This window comes from Podarcis tiliguerta, assembly GCF_965153285.1.
Source record: "Podarcis tiliguerta genome assembly, chromosome: 6".
NCBI classification, from domain to species: Eukaryota; Metazoa; Chordata; class Lepidosauria; order Squamata; family Lacertidae; genus Podarcis; species Podarcis tiliguerta.
Window position 1 is genome coordinate 29,457,502 of NC_139539.1, and position 20,430 is coordinate 29,477,931.

A 20,430-nucleotide genomic window follows, 5' to 3' on the forward strand; every position below is an offset into this window, starting at 1 on the left:
GGTCATTCTAAATATGCTTCCTTGCTATTCAATGACTTGTACTGGGGCTGTGATACACTAGGAAAAACACCTGGCTTTCTTAACCTCCAGGGGAAAAAATAAAACAAAACCATAATAAAAAATAAAAAAAAAAACTGTAGGTGAGATACAAGGGGTCTTATCCGCTTAGTATCTTTTACTTGTACAATGTCCAAACACTGTCCAATCCAACTATAACAGGATGCTACTCTTGTTCTGCAGCAATTACTGAATCACAAGTGTATTTCAAGCCAGAAGGTCATGCCAATTTTGTACATTTCTTTGCATGTACATCAACTTAACTAGATACATGGTCATAATGTGCCAATTCTATGTCAAACTATAGAATCCAACCCTATGATATGCATAAGGTTGTATCCAATACTACTCCTAAATGACTTACTTAGGTCCTACTCTGAGTAAAAGTTAGTTGGCTACAACCCACAGCATTTACTCTGAGGCTGGCACCGTCAACAGTACTGGCAGCTTTTTAAAAGCTGCCCAGATTTGTGGTTCATCCCTATTTCCTGCCATTGTATTTCTGTGACACTAGCAGATTTGCATGACACGTACAGAAATGCACAGATTCGGCCCCCAAACATGGGTAATCCAACATTTTTGAAACCAGAACAGGAAGAGATGCAGGGGGACATAATGCAATTCTGGCCCTTACTGAAAGAAAGACTCCAATGGTGAACTGCAATGAAATGAACAAGATAGAACTCTTGAGACCAGAGGAGTATCCTGGAAAGGGGACCATAGTTGCAAATATTGAAGGAGGAGGTGGAGATGCGATGAAGGCATGATAAACAGATAATAACACAAAACAAATGTGAATAATGTAAGGGATGGTGTTATGGCTTATAGATGAAATTGCTTGCATATAACAAGAGGAAAATGAAGGATTAAACACGATGATGCATAGTCTAAAAGAAGGAAAGGGAAAAAAGAACTTTGTTCAATTCAAAGTTGAGCTTCTCCCACTGGAATCGTTTTTGTGTGACTTAGCAGAGGCATAAAAGTACTTCACGGTAATCTCTACTACAGGGACAAAGTGTGAGTATATTATATGCATGCAATCCAGCCAATAATTTCCGACCTTATGTTGGTCTATGATTCTTTACTCTTTATATGTTTTCATATAAGATGGAGAAAAGAAGGGGAAAGAGAAAGTAAGAAAGACAGATTATTTTTTGAAAAGTTCCAGCATCTTAATTACCAAGAGTTAAATGCCTTTACTATAAATTTAGCTTCAATTTTTGTGTCCAAAATTCAGGGCAGCATTCAGATGGCTACCAAAGTAACAGACAGACCACAACTGAATATTTAAGATACCCAGTGTAACCAAAGTTAAACAGCTTCTGAAAATAGCTATAATCTCAAATATACAGGCCAGTTCCTTTCCCATAAAAATCTGGAAGCCAGCAATGAGCAAGTTGCAAGTAGCACTGAGCATTTTCCATGTAAATGTCCACCACTGCTTAAGTCTATATTTGACAAAGGAACAGAGCCGTGTTTGCTACATCCAGTAGGCTGGAGTGAAACAATTGCCTCTCTGTTCTGGTCTTATCAGAGGGCTGCACAATGCCGCTCAGTTCATGGAGTCAGGCACACAGGAGATGCATTGGAATCACCTCCCTTTTCCATCTGCAGAATGAACTTGCAAAAAATAAATAAAAAGGAGGGATGCATAAAATGAGGGTCAGAACATTTTTGAAAATGGATTTTCCCTCCCAAAGCTTTATTTTTCTTTTCCTTGGAAATTTTTCCATTTCATTAGTAGTAACCAAGAGACGCGGGTGGCGCTGTGGGTAAAACCTCAGCGCCTAGGACTTGCCAATCGTCAGGTCGGCGGTTCGAATCCCCGTGGCGGTGTGCGCTCCCGTTGCTAGGTCCCAGCGCCTGCCAACCTAGCAGTTCGAAAGCACCCCCGGGTGCAAGTAGATAAATAGGGACCGCTTACTAGCGGGAAGGTAAACGGTGTTCCGTGTGCTGCGCTGGCTCGCCAGATGCAGCTTGTCACGCTGGCCACGTGACCCGGAAGTGTCTGCGGACAGCGCTGGCCCCCGGCCTCTGAAGTGAGATGGGCGCACAACCCTAGAGTCGGAGACGACTGGCCCGTACGGGCAGGGGTACCTTTACCTTTACCTTTTTAACAAAGAGATATCACGCAGATGAATGGTCATCAACATATGGTGCACAGTTCTTTGAGTTGATTGTCAAGAGTTACTTTTTTATTTCTTAAATGTAAACATATCTAAGCACATGCTGTTGTCTTAATTTTTTTTCAATTATTCCAATAACAATTTCTACGCAATTTAACATTTCAGTTGCATTAAGTGTGCTTTCATTCTTTACCTCAAATATTTCTGGTCAAATACCCACAAAAGATGAATGTGGGTTGCTTTCTTTAGCTTTGTTTGCTCAATGCAAATAAAATAAACAGGGTCAATTAGATCATGCTCTGTAGGGTATCAGAATTTTCCCCAACATAAATTACCATATGAAAATCACCCTGAAAACATTTTCCCTAGGAAAATCCCCCTAAGGAAAATTTCGAATTCAGAGTTTTCCAGAAAACCCACAACACTGGTATACAATGGAAAAACCATTGGAGGGGGAAGGAATTACGTTACTAATCAGGACTCTCTTTTTGCCCACCCCACCCCAAAGACAAAAAGCAATGGGACAGAAAGACGAACAGTTCCCACGGTGTTTTTCTGGTGGATCTTCAGTGCAGGTCTTGTATGCTTGGTGTCTCCACTTTTTTCATTCAGACACTAGTTCCAATCACTAGGACTGGGTGATGTCAGCTTTTCAACATCGTGATGAAAAGCAGAGGGAGGAACAAGCTGCATTGTCCCCAGCCCCGCAAGGCACCAGTGTGAAACCACCTCAGCTCCCCTGGCAGGAATAGTGGTCATTTCACCCTGGCGCCTCACAGGGCCAGGGCCAATGCCACCTGTTCCTCCCTCTGCACACTGGGTGCTGGTGGCAAAGGGGATCAGGTGCAAGCAAGCTCCACCCATGATATACCACCGAGTGAGGGCACCATCACACTCTGGCCCTTAAACTTCTCCTGGGTGATGTATCAATACATTGCCCATGTCTACCAATGACATCAGAGGGATACCATGTCAGTTTCTTTTCAGTGGGGTGGTTCCATGTTTATCTATTCATTGAATAGCAAGACATACAAGTAATGGCAGCCACACACATATACACCTGTATGTATTTTGGGAGGGTGTGCTATGCACACACAAAAGTCCAGAGACTCACTTATTTATTAAAAATGCCTCTATGTCGCCTCTCTGAGGCTCGAGGCACCTTTCAACAATAATTAAAACCATAAACCATAAAAATGCAATAAAATAAATAAATACCAAACAATAAAACAACCATTTCTGGTAGCAGCAGCAGTGCAAAGCCTTAGCAACAAATCTTAGCAGTAGCAGTACAAAACCTCATTAAAACTCAGCCACCAAAAGCCTTCCAGAAAAGATGGATTTTACATCCTCTCCAAATGGCTATCAGGCACCCTTGACCTCAGTCTTATTTGGTACAAATCCCTTTTTACACCAGCTTGGGAAGCCTTTTCTGCATACGATTACAGACCTTAACGGTTTCCTCCAGAAGGAAGAAGAGTAGTTAGAACCTGCTCAGAGTAGCTCATTGCTCACAGAGCTTGCTGCTCAGACTCTAGGCTTCTTGCTGTAACAGCAGATGACAGATCTGATCCTGGAAACTGGGAAAGAAGTCTGCTCTGCTCAGCGGCAGCCATAACTGCAGCAGAGAAAGCCTGGCCAACCAAGGTTTGCCAGGAACTCTCAGTGAAATTTCCCTCAGTTCCTCTCAGTTGAGGTGGGGATGGGTAACTCTTTGCAACACCTGTTAAGACGTTTGAGAAATAGAACCAAGCCAGTCTTTAGGGTGGTCAGCTGCAAAGGTGGATGAAGCTCTTATGCCTATTGTGTTGTGCATAAAAGGGGGACTGGTGCAGACTGTCCTATCGACAGAGGAAAGAACAGCTGCTCTTGCTGAAATGTCCTATTCTAAGTAACTGCTAATGGTACAGGACCCCTGTCCTGCTTTGCATCTGAACACTCCAGATGCCATGCAGACAGAATCTTGCCCAGATCTTGCTGTTACTCGACATCTTTGAAAACAAACCCTTTTCTTGTGCCTCAGTTCTCCACACATGTAAAATGAGTTGTAAATGAAAAGTGTTTTCAATTCTATAGAGAAGCAGCTCAGTCAAGACATTGTGTGCAATTGTTAATCACAAAGAACATTACTTGGCAGAGCAAGAATCCAGGGAAAATGCTTTCCTTAGAAACCTGACAAATATTAAGTGACCCCAATTCTCTGTCAAGTCATGTTCTCTGTGATTATCTGCTGGGATCCTGGAAGCTTCAGACAAACATTGATTCAAAGAATGTTATTCACAGTTAGCAGGATGGAGATTTTCATCATTATTGGAGGTAAATATTGGTCCGGTCAAATAACATTTAGAGGCAAACATAAGTTTAAGAGAGAAAGCAGGAGAGAAATTGTTTCTGGTGAACAGCAAGGAAAACAGGCAGAGCAATATAAATTTATCTGTCAATGCAAAATGGGACAGGATGGGCTTTTGCATCCTATCTTAGTACGTCTTCTGATGGAGCAGCTGCTCACACAAAATGCTACACAACCACGACTGTCAGGGTTTCAAATACAGCAGTCCCCCGCTATTTTACTAACCCATGGCTACACAGCCAAGCCCTCTTCAGCACATATTGCTGCATTGTCCACAACTAAGAACTCACCGTTGCTCGTCTGCCAACCTTCCACGCAGTAGGAGAATCCCATTTGTGTAATTTTATCGTTTGTGATTCTAATACACAATTCCACTACTGTGTGATGCCTTCTTTAACTTGCTAGGCCCTCTACTTCCCCCCAAGGAATAGGGGTCAATACAATTTGATGGGTTTAAGTAACACACCAAGAGGGAGCGAGAAAAGCTGTACACACAAGAGACGACACCTTCTCGGCAGTATTTCTGAACCAGGTTTCCCCCTATGGAATCTGTGGCAAGCACAGGTATAATAGGATCATATGACAGTGAGCCAGGACAAGGAGCAGTAGCAAACTATTATTCTTCCAGTAGCAGTGTATGGTTGGGATTGAGTATTCTCACTCGGGTGACCATCTGCAAAGGACAACTGGACTCCTATGGCTTCAGTAGTAGGACAGAAATGAGAATATTGGTCAGGGTAGCTTTTCTCACCACTGCAAGATGCAGCCTTGTGTTCCTGCCACCCTCAAAGTAAACAGAGGGTCCTGGGAGCAGCACAGTGGCCACCATCAGACCCCTTCAAAGTTACTTTCAGTACAACTTCAACAGGAAACCTGGAGTGCATATTTGTCACATGACATCTGTAGCAAAAATTAAGTAAATTGTAGGCTTTTAAACAGCTTTGCAATCCCCTCTCCCCAGTCTCCCTTTTCTTCTCCTTTTCCAGAGCTGAAATCCTGTCAAATATAGTGGATAGCACAGGGCTATAACTTCTTATTATGTGTACAGCGATTTTATGAATTCAGTGGGGAATGAAATGCAATTTTGTCAGACTTGTCTGTGTTCATAATGACCGAGTCAAATTAATCATTGCGGATAATACTCCCGTGTCAGCCATTCAAGAGATTTTTTAATAGAATTTTTCTGATTCATGTCTTGCAGTACATCAGATCTGTAGTATTGCACCACTTCTTAAAATCAGGGCAATTATAGTTTCTTGTTGGCTTGTCATTTTCCTAGAATAAAAATGTCTCTGCAAAAGTCACACACTGTACATAAACCAAAATGAAAAACCAAACTATCATTACAATTAGGCTGGATCTAAGATTTAATGTCTTTTAGAGACTATTATTTACAGGCAATACATAAAGTATAAGGTGCAGCGGTGAAGATAGGCTGGTTTATCACAACACATGCCGATTGTGCATAAGGGTTGTCAGGTCTATCCTTTCATTGTTCTGGGTTGGTTCTGGATCCAGAAATGGCCAGCCAGCAAAGCAAACACAAGGCAGGCAATAGGTTTGCAATCAAATGGTCGCTTAAATGCATTCATAAAGAAAGGCATCCACAAAAGTCCCAAAGGACTATTACTCAGGAAATCCACAGTTCAATGAAGTATAACCATCATGGCAAATGTTCATGCCTGGAAGTAACATCTTGTGCCATACAATCTATACACTGGTAGCCAGACTTGGCCCTCCAGCTGTTTTTGGACTACAACTCCCATCATCCCTAGCTAACAGGACCGTTGGCCAGGGATGATGGGAATTGTAGTCCCAAAACATGCATTCTTTGCATGCAAAAGGTCCCAGGTTCAGCCCCCAGCATCTAAAGGTATGCCTGGGAAAGTCGTTTCTGAAACCATGGGAAACCACTGTCAGTGAGTGTAGACGATACTGGGGAAGATGGACTGGCTGCTCTAACTTTATATAAGGCAGCTCCCTATGCTCCTGGTCCTAACCAGAATTACCTATTATGACCCAAACAGAAAACTCTGGCTTAATGACAGTTTATTCATAAGGAACTTAACTCAGGATCAAACCATGGTTTAAGCACCTTGTTAGCTGACATGAAGCCAAGTCTCTCATTTCAGTTATAACCAGGAACTCTGATTTAAAACACACACACACAATCACAGTGCTAAAGCTGAATTGGGATGGCATGAAGAGAAAGAGATTATTATTATTATTATTATTATTATTATTATTATTATTTATATCCCAACGTCTCCAGCCAGAACCAGGCTTAGGGCAGTTAACATCAAAATATATAATACGTTAAGATATAAAATTCAGCAATTGACTGAAATACAACTTAAAATTGGGTTAAAATCAAAATAAGATCAGATGGCTACCCGCAAATTATAACTATAACTATAGGTGTTATTCCTAACTCGCTAAACAATTATTTAGCAATCAATGGTTGGTGTGAACTGGCCCATTCTTTAATTAAGGATAGAAAGTAAGGCCAAGCAGGTTTAGAAGAGCTCCTGTAGCAGTGGCGTCCAAAGTTTTTTCAAAGAGGGCCAGATTTGATGAAGTGAAGGACCGTGGGAGCCAACCAAAGGGCCAACCAGGTTTGTTGACCTTTTTTTAGGATTGAAGTTGTTGAAATAAACTGCCACAGGGGCCGGATTAAAATGACTGGCAGGCCGGAATAGCACCCCCCCCAATGGACTTTGGACATGCCTTCTGTAGGGAGTATGAATTAGCCCTCTCAAAGTTCCAATCTTTCTCTCAGAACACTATATAACAAACTTCCACAATTAGCTGTATTTGAGAAAGCCAAGCTTGAAACACTCTTGGGATTCTTGAAATAGTTCCCTACCTCTTTGAATTATTTATAAAATGTACAAAAATGCTATTTCTAAGTATCATTTACATATCTCTTTTAATTTGAAAAAATAAATACTTTACAAGATGGCTTTCATTGTCACAATAAATATATAAGATAGGTGGGCTCACTGTTACTGCTGTTTTTTTGCCTAAATGGAATTGGGACAGAAAACCTAACACAATGGAACCATGGCAAGGATGGGAGTTGAGCCTGTATCTAATTCCAGCTCTCCAGACAGTGGGAAACACATTAAAGTTAATTTTGTTTTTACAGAAAATTCAGACAAAATAATAATAAATTAATAAATAAAATTTATTTATATCCCACCCTCCCCGGCCAAAGCAGGGCTCAGAGCGGCTAACAACAACAGTAAAATACAACAACCATGCACCAAAACTTCCTCTTTTGCCCAAAACAAGGACAGTAAGAGAGGGGAGATTTTCGGGCCACCACTGCCCTCAAGTCTGTGACTCAAGTGCTGCTGCAATTAACTCAGGGAAGATCCACACCATATGTTTAAAGCATATCCAACAGACATTTAAAGAACATGACTTCCCTCAAAGAATCCTGGGAACTACAATTTTCCCTTCACAAAATTCCCACCACCCTTAACAGTTCCCAGGATTTGGAGGCAGACATGTGCTTTAAATACATGTTGCATGTGCTTTAAAAGTATGGTTTGAGTTTGCCCACCCTGTCTCTTTCCCTTGCTGTATAGGCTGTTGGGAACTCTTCGCAAGCCAAATAAATACATTTCAAGGCACATGTAGCTTGCAAAGATCAGAAACAATGACAGAGTGCATTTGACCCTCAAGGGAAGTCCCATGCAAACACGCGCTTGCACAAGGCCTTATTATTCTGCTCCAAAGGAAACCCACACCATCTGCTTTTAAGACAAACTTCCATTTTCCCAGATAGTGAGCAATCAGAGCTCCTATAGACAGTGTCTCTGTCAGCCCCAATGCAAACATGAGCAGCCTTTAACCAAGTGTGTGGTTTGGAAACATTTGTAAGCCGCGAGTTATCTTAATGTGGCTCCTGTAGCGTGATGTTTTCCAACCACAGTGCAGAATTATTCCTGCGGTAGCATATATGTGAAAACTCTTAATCCATCTTCTATGCCACTTCACTCCAAAGATGAATCTCGTTAGATTTAGTTCTCAGAAATGTATTTGAACAAGCTGTATGTGATACATTCCGCGAGAAACATTCCAAAAAGACCCCCTGAATGCATGCAGAATGGTACACTGAAATTGGCTCTGAGTTATCATATAACTACTATGGAACTGTTAATGAGTGGCAACTTTATTCTAGAGGTGCACTGTATTTACTTTAGTTTTGTTTGTTACTTTTCCTACAAGGAAGAAGGGTAACATAGAACTAAATAAAGTGACCCAGGAGGCTTTAATCTATACACTGTTTAAAAACAGTCTTAAGGGCCAGTGGTTTGTGACATGTCTCCAAAGAATGTTCACACGATTCTGCCACTTTTGACACATGCCTTGATTTTATGCCCACATCTCTTTGCTGAAACCTCATCCCCCTTTTTTCTGTATTATGACTGTTTGTGGTTGAGAGGGTCTGTCAAAGTTCATTCTCAACTGCCGGCTGTATCTCCATAATCATGTAGCATCCATGACCAAGAATAGTCTTCATCCTCACGCTTAATGGAAAAAAAAAAACCTTTCTTAAACCTAAATTGCTTTACTTTTCCTTCCTTAGCTCCCTGGCCCACCCCCAGCCTTACAGGAAACAAGGGCACTATGGCAATGTACAAAACTCTCAGACCAGTGCCTATTCTGCCCTTCTCCTCTGCTTCTGGACATTATTTCCCTAAATACTTCCCCATTCATCTTTATAGTCCTTTAGGCCTCCTGCTTACCGCTGTCCCTGCTTCCTGATGAGCTGCCACTTCCGATCATTTCTTGTGCACATAGGATTTTGCTGGTGTCTAAGTCCAATAGGTTCATCCCATTTTTAGTGGCATTTATTTTATGTATTATGTTTTTACTGCTGAATTAGATTTTTATTGTTTTACAACTGCCTCAAGACTGATGCGGTAGGCTGTATAAAAAATGCTTCAACTAATTAATTAATTTCTCTCCCTGCCTTTTTTTTTTTTTCCAGCACTGTTTCAACAGCAGAAATGAGCCTGGCCTGGGAGAAACACAGCCAGAGGGAGTTGGAAGAGTCGTGGTGGGCAAAAGAGGATCTTACCTGCCTGGTGCTTTTCAGCTAGAAACTACCCACTCTACAGTTTCACTGCAAAGTGCATTTGACGACATCCCTCTGCCGTCATTAATTGCAGTTCCAACCTGAAATCCACCGATCAAATGTGCATGGGGGTGAAAGGAAACAATAAAGTTCCTGTATGGAAGAGCAACAAAGGCTGCCGTTCTTCATGCATTATTGAAATGGAGACCAGACCAGAAGGCAGCATAGCTTCAGATTCAGGAACTTTCAATAAATGCTTCAGGAACATGGCCATAATCCAAGATGCCTCTTTTCAAGCACACACAAAAGTGTGTGAGGTCCCAGTGAGACCTCAAGTGCCTGCTCTCGCTCTCTCATGCACACACACACACACACACACACACACCAGCAGCTGCTTCTGAAATGCATTGCAAACAGCTTTTGAAGCTCTCTTAGTTTTATGAAGTAGTTTCGAATGCGATCCAAAAGGGCCAGTGTAAGGGTGGGGAGAGAAAGAAAAAAATGTCTCTGGACCACAATAGTAGCCAAATGCTTCCTTGGATTGCAGCCCATAAGTGGTCAGACTCTTCATTCCATATTCCATCCTCCTAACACATGTAACACAGTTCATGATAACCAATATAAAGGTAAAAGACAAGGAATTCCCCCACCTTCAAAAAAAAAAAAAAAAAAGGAAAAAAAAGAGCTTCTTAATTCCCATGGGTATCTTTTAGGAGTGAAGCAAAACATGTCCATCCTCTTGGAAACTTTCGTAATATGTTGCTTTTTCAAAGGGCACGTGAACATATTTTTGCATTATTTTTATGATCAATCAAAAAAGAAAGAGACAATTAAGGGTGAGATTTTCAGGGAGCCTCAAGGGCATAGCTGCACAGGAACTCCCACAAGCTGCTACACTTAACGCATTAGCACAAAACGAGAAAGTGCAGGAAGTTGGAAAAGCAAGTACCTCCCTCCATGCTGTCACTCCTGTTGTGGAGAGGGAATATAGTACTGAGTACAGGCACCCATCTACGAATGGAACAGGTGGGGAAACTGACAGACCATGCAGGCTGAAATTGCCAGCGCTAGTGGATTGTGCTGCTCAGGTGTGCTTGCAAATCACTTCTCTTCAAGCCCATCATAAAGAAGTGCCTTATGAACCAGATATCCTAATCCCTTTTCCAGAGAGGAAATGTCCAAAGATCTAACTGCCCCAAAGTCCTTTGTCACATCCCACAGTTATGCATTATAGCTGAACTCGTCCTTCCTTTCAAAAGTTGGCAACATTTTCAAAGCAAGCAACTTCTGCGTTTCTCTAGAAGACAATTGCAGCTTTCCTCCCACCTCCACACTGTATCCCTTTCCCCTAAAAGCTGATGGTGTCTGTTTAGCACTGTGTAGCAGATCTCAGAGGAAGCTTGCATAATGTGGCAGAATCTAGCACCTCCCCCAGGGTGCCCAGCTGCTGCAGAAGCAATTTCACAGCTCATCATCCATTATGAGATTAAAATAATTTTTCCTCCCGTGAAGTATTAATAAATTGTGCAGGCAGCCCAGAGTTAGTGCCATTTACACAAATGGTAGTGAATCACCCACCTAGTTATTTCTTAATGGATTGTGTCTCTGCAGCTCTCCTTATCCTGTAATTTAAGAAACCAAATTTACAAACCATTGCAGATTGGTGTTTGTTTACATACATTTCTCTACGTTACCACAAGGTGGCTCTGATTGTAGGGGGACTGGGCTGGACAGGAGTACACAAATAGGTCTATTCATATAGAGAGAAAATATGACTTAGCAGAGCCCCACAGTCAGTAAATAAATCCATGGCATTTACTATAGAACGACACCAAAATTCATGTCAATCGATACAAGAGGGGAAGTGCACTTATAAAATGAAGTCCAAGTCCATGTTCAAATCCCTTGAAGAATTCACTTACATTCCCTTCTGGGGGCAAAACTCACTGAAGCAGCACTGATGCAATACAGGCTCTTTTGAACATACAGGGGAGATAGGAAGCTCAGCTCAGAGCTCTGCTAATGACTCCTGGAACATCTCTGCTTTGTTAAAATGTTACATAAAGCCCCTATCTTTAATGTTCCAACTTGCACCAGCTAATGCCTCCAGCCAAAGGAAAAGAAAAGAAAAACATGCTTTACATGCTTTTCACCACACCTGCTGCCTTTGTAGGTATAAGGTAGGTACGACTTTTTTTAAAAAAAGGAAATAAAAGAATGTGTTTAAAAAGTACAACTATGAGCAATTTGGTGTAACCTTAACAAAAGGCTCTCAACAGCTGTTGAACTGTTGAACTCAACTTCAGAACACTAGAGAGGAGCTGGGGAGTTCAAAAGTAACCAACTTTTGAATGGTGCTACGGCAAATCTTAAAAAAAAAACCCAAAACAAGAAAAAACAGGAAGTTAATTTCAAGCTGCAACTGTAAATGCAAAGAAGAGTAGATGCCAAAGATCTCTGAACCTTCGCAGACACTCAACCTTTCCTGGCCAGACTGTGTACACCCACACCCACCCACACCCACCCCATTTACACATAACATCACTCCAACTAGGGGCTGATCCACACCTTTTAATGTTCATTCAACACACATTTCAATCGCACAGCTTCCCCCAAAGAATCCTGGGAACTGAAGTTGGTTAAGGGCAACGAGAACTGTAGCTCTATGAAGTTCCCAGGATTCTTTGGGAGAAGTCATGTGCACTGAATGTGCTTTGAATGTATGGTTTGGACCTCTTATTTTCTTTACCACTTCCCAACAACCCTACATACCCTATACATGTCTAGTAAATCCCACGGAGTACAGCTGGATTAATCCCCAGCAAGCGTGTACAGGACTGCAGCCCTTACAGCATTTGTGCTCTTAGCCTCCCCAGAGACTGTATGTATAACCATATGGCAAGGTTATGAACACCTATTAGTCTATGCTGGCATCACCTCCCCCAGGCACACGACGACCACCCCCTCCTCACCTACCCATGAAATTTTCAAACAACTTGCCAACATTTTGGCTACTTCTCATTTTATTCCTCATTCTCAGCTACTCTTGGGCTCAAGTGCTATGTTTATAACCATTAAACAACCAGGGGAAGAGATGAGATTTCTCTTCTCTGGTGTGCTCTATGTCTTTCTGGTACATAGGGATAGGGGATATCACATCAAATATACAGTGATAGCACAACACAAATAGGAGGGCACAATACCCATTCAGAAGAAAATGAGTGTCTTGAAAGGCCGGTGACAATACAAGAGAGTATTTTTGAATGGGCATGAAACTGGATTAATTTTACACTGGCAGCACTGCATTGTGCAATCTGTCAACAGCTGCAAGGGATCAAGAATAGTGTTAATGTCAGGTTGTTCCTTGTCACACTTTCTCATGTTTCAGAAGTACAAAACATCTAGCAGGCCTTCCTGCCATTTTCAGGAAGGAAGCTGTTGGCCGTTATAGGAGCAAAGGACACATGAACATCCTTAGAAGCATCAATGGCAGCAAGTCTAAGCAATATGCTGAATCATTTATATTTAGCCATTAGCGCAGCAGAATCTTTGGGCAAAGCATAGCCAATGTTCCTCTAAAGATCACTTGTGAGGCTATAGGATAGAAAAATCAACAAAAATGTTCTTGATGGGTGCCACAAATTGGGGGGGGGGGGCATTTTTGACTGACCTAAAAATGAAACCAAAACTGACTGACTGGTTCACTTCAGCCTTTGTGAAGACTGCTTAAACTGTGTTACTGGGAAATCAATTCATCTAAATGAATTGTGCAGTCATTAACATAAATATAGCAATTATGAGTGAATTGTATAGTTATATCCAGAGTGACTAGCAACTTAAGTTTCATGATCATTTTTAGGACATTAGTTCTGAGCATAGTTTGCTTGAGCAAACTTTCCTGATAATATGCATCTTTAGTACTTACAAGAACGCTTTAAAAGCCTGATCATTTCCTTCTCCAGTGCCAGTCTCTGACACACTTGTTTCCACCCCTATATGAGCAGCCCAAAAGCCTTTGGGTAAGGAAACTTTAGCATGAACTAACTAGACAGTTCAAGAACTACAGCAGGGGCAATTTCCATAACTGCAACAGTTACTCTTTCCAGCTCCTACAGTTGCAAGAAATATTGCATCTGCATCTGCATATACTCTAGTAGTTGGACTTTATTCTGCATGAGTGTGCTGTTAAAGTGTAGGAGAAAGTACTTGAGTGAACATGTCTGCAAAAATGTGTTGTAAGCAAGTGTCAGAAAATGAAGTATGTGCAGTACTTACTATCTTATCAATCCTAAACTTATTTTACTGCTTTAATAACATAAAATGCATAATTTATAACTAACCTAAAATTGTACGGTTTGGCATATTTATGAAGGGTAAAACTATAAATGATCCTAGTTTTGTACAAGCAAAATTGTGGATGTAACCAATTATAGACCACTTCCTTTTATATACCTTGGTCAGAGCTCAGTTTTCACCCAAACTTAAGATATATATTTTTATTTTCGGCACCCACAACAGGTTTTTCACAGCTTCGGATTTGATTTGAGTGTTGTATATTTCATAATTATCATCCTCTAATGCTAGTTTGTCTTCCTTGGAACCCCCCCCCAAAAAAAAAAACATTTAAAGCATTTCCCATGTTCTAAAAGAGACAATATTTTATACCCGCCTGCCCCACTCCTGGATTTTTTTTAAAGCAGTCTTCAAGAAAGCAACAGGGAAAGCAATTTAAAGTCTCCCCTTTGACATCCCCCTGTTCCCACCCCCAAACCCTCTCATCTCTTTGACCTTGGCCAGTATCCAAAGAGACCTCTGTAAACATGCAAAGTGCAAAAAGTTGCCAATTTCCCCTTCCAGCAACAGCCCCTCATGGATCCAACTCTGGAGGATCTCCCAACATTACATTATTTTGCCTCAGAAGCCCAAGTTTCCTTCTTCTCACAAGTGTTTGTGTGTGTAAAAGAGAAAGATTTAAAACAGTAAAACAGAGGGGGAGAGAATCTTAGCTTATGTTAACCCAAGTCTTTCATGTGTGAATTATTAAATTGACTACTGGGGATGGATGACAGAATTAGAACAGAAATGAATTTATTTGGTCATTATTAGTTTTAACTGTTTTTCTCTCTCTCTCAAACAAAAAAAGGGGGGAGGGAAGGGAAGCATAAACACACACTTCCTTCTGAGCAACCCTTGTCAGATGTGTATCACTCTCCTTTGTATAATAAGGGGTGGGATTTATCATTGCTATAGGAGCAAAAGTAAACACAGCACAGCTGTGCCTCCCAAATGGCTAGCCAAAAGCTTTACATTATTCACAAAGAAACACCTCGTGCTAAATTTAATTACCATTTACAAAATCAAGATCAACCTGCATTGCTCTTACACAAATAATACATGGGAAATGCTCTTTGGAATCTTGTCAGCGGTGTCCCCCAACGCAGAGCATCCCAGCTCCATGCTTCATAGGCAGAGCTGCAGGGGAAATGTTCAATCTTTAATCACTACATGAGGATATGCTTTGTTTATAAGCCATCTAAAGTTCTTTAAATAAATGTACTAAACTGTCTTTCAAAGACTAATGGCGCTCCCCAAACGCTTTCCGCCTCCTCCTCTACCCACTCCATAAACTTTTCAGGGGTATCTTTATTGTTATTTCTAATTTTGGAGAAAAGTAACATTTCCTGAGATTCAATTTCACTCATAATTGTTGGAAGGAAACTAAATTGTCCACTGTAAACAGTCTCTGTATTGTGTGAAAAGAATCTTTATTATAGCCCACTGGGAATTCTAATAAAATTTCCAGTTTAAGTCTTCCCTCCTCCTCCTTCTCCCCCCTCCCCCAGTTTGCTCCTTTTTCCCCTCACAGGCCTATTAAAATCAGTTCAAACAGGCTGCAGACCAGATATGAGAACTCTCCACAGATATACCAGTAGTTATATTTTAACAATCAATTACAGCCTTCTCCCCCTCACCCACAGCCCCATTCCTTTCCTTTGCAGCTTTCTGTTCTGAAAATGAGAGCAGCTATTCCATTTGCTTGAGTGCATGCTTAAAGTCAATGACAAAAAAAAAAAAAAAAACCTCATTAGTTTAGTCTGGCAAATGCAATACAGCCCAAGTACATTCATCCCCTCCCATTTTATTCTGCAGCTACAAAATGGATGCTAAATTTCATCAGACTGGAATGGAACTATGGTCTTGGAACATTTTATTTTATTTTTTTAATTTCAGGGGTCTTCTATTTAATTCAAAATTCATGAATCATTTCCTGGTAATACTACTATAATTATTCTTACACTGTTAGGTTTGAAGGTTTAATACGAAATACTTGCAAAAGTCCTTTTTCGCTTTGATAGTCAGTAATCTTCATGGTAATCAGATCACTTGGCTCCCTAACAACAGCAGCCAGAAAAAATATAATTTAATATTAACTTTGTACTCTTCACTCTGATTTGAATTCTAGTAATGAAAACCAAGTCATATTTTTCCCATTACAATGTATACAAACCAGAGTTATATATAAACAACCTTTTTTTTAATGGTGAAGCTCATAGCAAAAAAGTAAACCCAACTTGGAATTTTTTAAAAAGCTTTTTGGCATGAAGAGAGGGATAAGTAACAACTCCAGCACCACTGCAAGGATGGCTAACAAAAGCCCCTCAACTCAAAGTTGCAATGGCTCAGCTTGGACCTTTAAGCTGTTATATCCAAACCTTCCCACACCACCCACTTTCCTCTTCCCTTCTTGACACACTGGATTAATGGCCTATTGTTTCACATTAGAACAGGGAAACTCTGGCTCCAGGGCACTCCTAACCGCTGGTTTTGAAGCCCTGTACATGTGGTATTAGCCCCAGTCCATATGTCTCCTGTTGCTTCTTGATAAATATTGCTGCGTGATATATTTCTCCCCCAAACCAGCACCCATCCACTTTAAAAATGGAAGCTGCCAATAAGCTGAAGTGTGTACATTTGAGACCTCCATTGTGCATGCACAGATGACAGCTTCACTGAATAGGAGTCTGTTGGGGGTTGCATGCATGGGGAACAAATCAGGTAACATGGAGCAGGTGAAGACATTTCCTCCCCCCATCCCTTCTCTGGTGTATACAGAAACTTAAAAATGTGAGTTGAAACAATCACCATCTAAAAGACAACCCAATCTTCCCCAAAACCTCAATGAGTAAGAGATGACTACTGACAGCAAACGATCCATGCTCTTGTAGGGAAACAAATATGCCTATTAAATGCTTTTTATGTGCTTCCTCTCAGGAGAAGTTATAAATAATACAGAGGTAAAATCAACAAGTGGTCAATACGGATGAACATGTTTATTGTAATGTTCAGAGTATTCAGATCCTGGGGAAAACACAGGGAACATGGTGAATTAATGTGAGATGGAACCCAGAGTGTTCTATCAATTTAAATGGCCTTTGGCGATGCCTTTCTGGAAACAGACAGTGGACCCCAATCCATGTGTGAAATGGAAAATCATCAAGAAATTAAAACCAAACCGCAAGTTACATATACTTCTAGCTTCCCCCACCCCTGATTCATTAGTTCATGTTTTATGATTAGAGCAGGTGAGATGGAGGATAGTCTAGGTTTTTTAATTGTATATGTTTGTAAAAGTTAAATACAATTAAAAAGTGCATCTCTCTCTCTTCAAGCCATTTGTCTGCTCAAAATCAGCCCCCAATATGGGTCCCAAATATTTTCCTCCAAATGCAGTTTTGAGCAGAAAATGGTTAAACAGCGCCTTCTTAGAATTAAAGCCTCCCAATGATATTTTTCCACAAAGCAAGGGGAAGCAGTTGGGGGGGGGGGATAATCTTAGAGCTACATGTAATTGTGCATTCCCTTGGTCAATTTTGCTCTGCTACATCTTCTTCCTGTTTGCACAGGCCTTCATCCAAACACTGAAGTGGAAAATAATGCTTTCCTGCTTAAAGTAAATGGCTCCCAAGTAACCTTTTCTGAGAGCTAAAGCTTCCTGTTGTGAAGATGGCGTAAACACACATTCAGTTATGGCTCCGTCATCCAGGACTCAGGAAGGTATGAGCAGACTATAGCAAGATCTGGGAGGAAGGGCAGAGAATCCAAATAAATACTCTTCTAAAACTTACTGAAATGACAACATTTGAACTGAACGATCCAACTCCGAGCAACACAAGGGAATAAAATTCTGCTGTCCAATGTCATCACAGATCTCACAGCCAATTCTTGGACAACCTATGGCCATATGCAGCCCCCACAAACATTTCAACATGGACCCTCAAGATTTCCATAAAAATGGCTTTAAAAAATAAAACAAACATATTTTCTACTTGCTCCTTACAAGTCACACCCCTGCTCCACATACATGTAACATTAAAACACAGACACATGTGTGATGATGGCGATTGAAACACAAGCAACCACTTCAAGAAGTACAGGAAGGTGAGGGGGTAATGTTGAGAGCAGGGAGAATGGAAGAGACAAAGGCTCACAGGCTTGCATGTAAAAGCTTTGGTTCTTAAACACCCTGAAAAACGGTCTGTTCCTAATGCTAATTCATCCAGTGGGATGTTCTTGAAACTCATCTTCATTACAGCAATATCCTCTTGTTCCTGGAAGATTGTGTTTCTATTGAACACTATCTGATTAGATTCACTTCAAATTCCCAACTAAGATCTGGCACAATTTCCTCCCTACATTTTACCCAGAATTCACTGACAGGTTCATTCAGCTCTGCTTTGTTTTTGCTGCAAAGAATTAACAAGTGAAAAACCTATTTTTTATTTTAGTTCCGGCTAATAATAAGCTTGAAGCTTCTGTAAGTTTCTGCAAGAAATGCGAGTGGGTTCCCCTTGGCTCACTTCACCAGCACTTCACCAGCACTGTCTAAATTTAAAATTCTGTCTCCATCTGAGCCATTCCTGATTTATTGGGGGGGGGGGGCTCAAGATTTCTACTACATCATACAAGTGTTTCACTTCTACTGCTATTGCTCCTGTTATTGAAGCAAAATATATACAGCCTATGTATAAAGAAGAAACCTCCGAAAAATTGTCACCACTCAGTGGCCCCATTTAAATGTATTTATCTCAGCTTAATAAAACAATGAACAGGCCTTCTGGTTGCATGCATTGTCCCTTCCTTCTTCTCTTCTTGGTGAACTTTACCTAATTCCAGCTTTCAGTTAACCATAACTTATGGCAGAAAGGCTCCCTTCAGCATTGGATATTCAGCTCCCAGCCAGGCATTGCACACAGCAAACACAAGAAAGGGCAGCATAGTTCCTGCCTGCCTGCCTGCCTGCCTGCCTGCCTGCCTGCTGGCCTCCCTGTTGTCTGTCCATTCCCAACGCCAAGGGCTGGTGGACGGACTGGCTGGCTGGGCTCCCTCGCCTGCTTGCTTGCTTACTCCAAGGCTGCCTCCGCACCTGGCACCCGGCAGCCTCTGGCCAGCCCCAGAGGCACCATTTCTCTGGGGCAGAGAAATGAGAGGGCATCAGAGAAGGGAGGGAAGAAAAGAGAGGCAGACCAGTGTTGCCCACAGAATCCCAGACCACCATTCAAGGCACCCCAGGGTGCCACGACACACTGGTTGAAAACCACTGATCTAAATTGCTATAACCCTCTCTCTGAGATACTCTGGTGAAGAAATAAAAATATAATCAATAGCCCATTTCAAATGGATGAGGGGAATTTGCCTATCACTAAGGTGCTCAGAGTTATAGTAGGAATCATAAGTTACTTCGTGAGAGAACTGCTTCTCATCAGAGTTAACGCAATACAAGACAAAATGAGCCAGCCCACCAGTAGCATTTTTACCTAGTAGCCAGCTCACCAGTGGTAAATGTATCTTTTATTCTAGTGAAAATATTTATGGCCATTGTCCAACCCCAAAGCAAAAGGAGGCCTAGCCTCTGATTCCATGCTAGGTTTCAGAGGCACTCCAGAGAAGCAATCTCACTCGGCTTGGCATGAGTCCTCACCCACTTGGCTGAGCAGGCAAGACTTTTTCATGGCTTCCAAGTGCCTCTCAAGCTCAACTTCTGATTACAGACTTTGTGAATTTGTGGGTCCATATTTTAGTTTAAACAAGACCTTTCATATTAAAGCTGCCTGAATAATTTTGCAGCAAGATCATCAATGGTAATAAAGATTGCTATGTTATGGTGCCAGCTGAAATGTTTGCTTCATTCCATTCTCACCAAAATGTAGGCCCCCTCTCCACACACCCCCACAGCAAGCCTCACTTCTTACTCACATCTGATTTCGCATGAAGCTTTTTCAACTGTAGCTTATGACATTCATATACAGAATTCAGTTCTTTGGAACAATCTGCATCCACAAAGGAATTCAAAGTACCATCGAATGCTGCTTCTTAAGTCATACCCAACTGTGTAAGATGCTATTTTGCTACACCACAACAAACACAGAAGAGAAACTGTACATTTAGGCTCTAGGAGCCATTCAGTTATATAATCTACATTTCTAAGTTTTTCCGTAATACTGTTTGAAAGAACCACCAGCAGTCATCATGGGAAAACAGCATTCATTCTCCTTTCATACTAAAAGTATCTTTTTGCCCTATTTAAACAATATAGCAGCCTTGCACTCAAGCCATGCATGCTTCTACTAACAAGACTTCGTTACTCTCAAACTAAATTACAATAATGCCTCCTTGGCTGTGTGCTTTAAAAATTCCATTGTCAGATAAGAGCTCATGCAAAATTCAGGTGCTTGGATCTTCACTGGTACTCACATTCAGCTCAGTATTACTCTTGTTTTGGTGGGGAGGGGATGATGTATGCTGGCTCT

General features: G+C 41.3%; 1 protein-coding gene across 10 annotated transcripts in view; it reads right to left on the reverse strand.

Moving 5' to 3' along the window:
* TOX2 (TOX high mobility group box family member 2) overlaps nucleotides 1-20,430 on the reverse strand; it is a 258,281-nt gene that overhangs the window by 101,086 nt on the left and 136,765 nt on the right. The window lies entirely within an intron of this gene.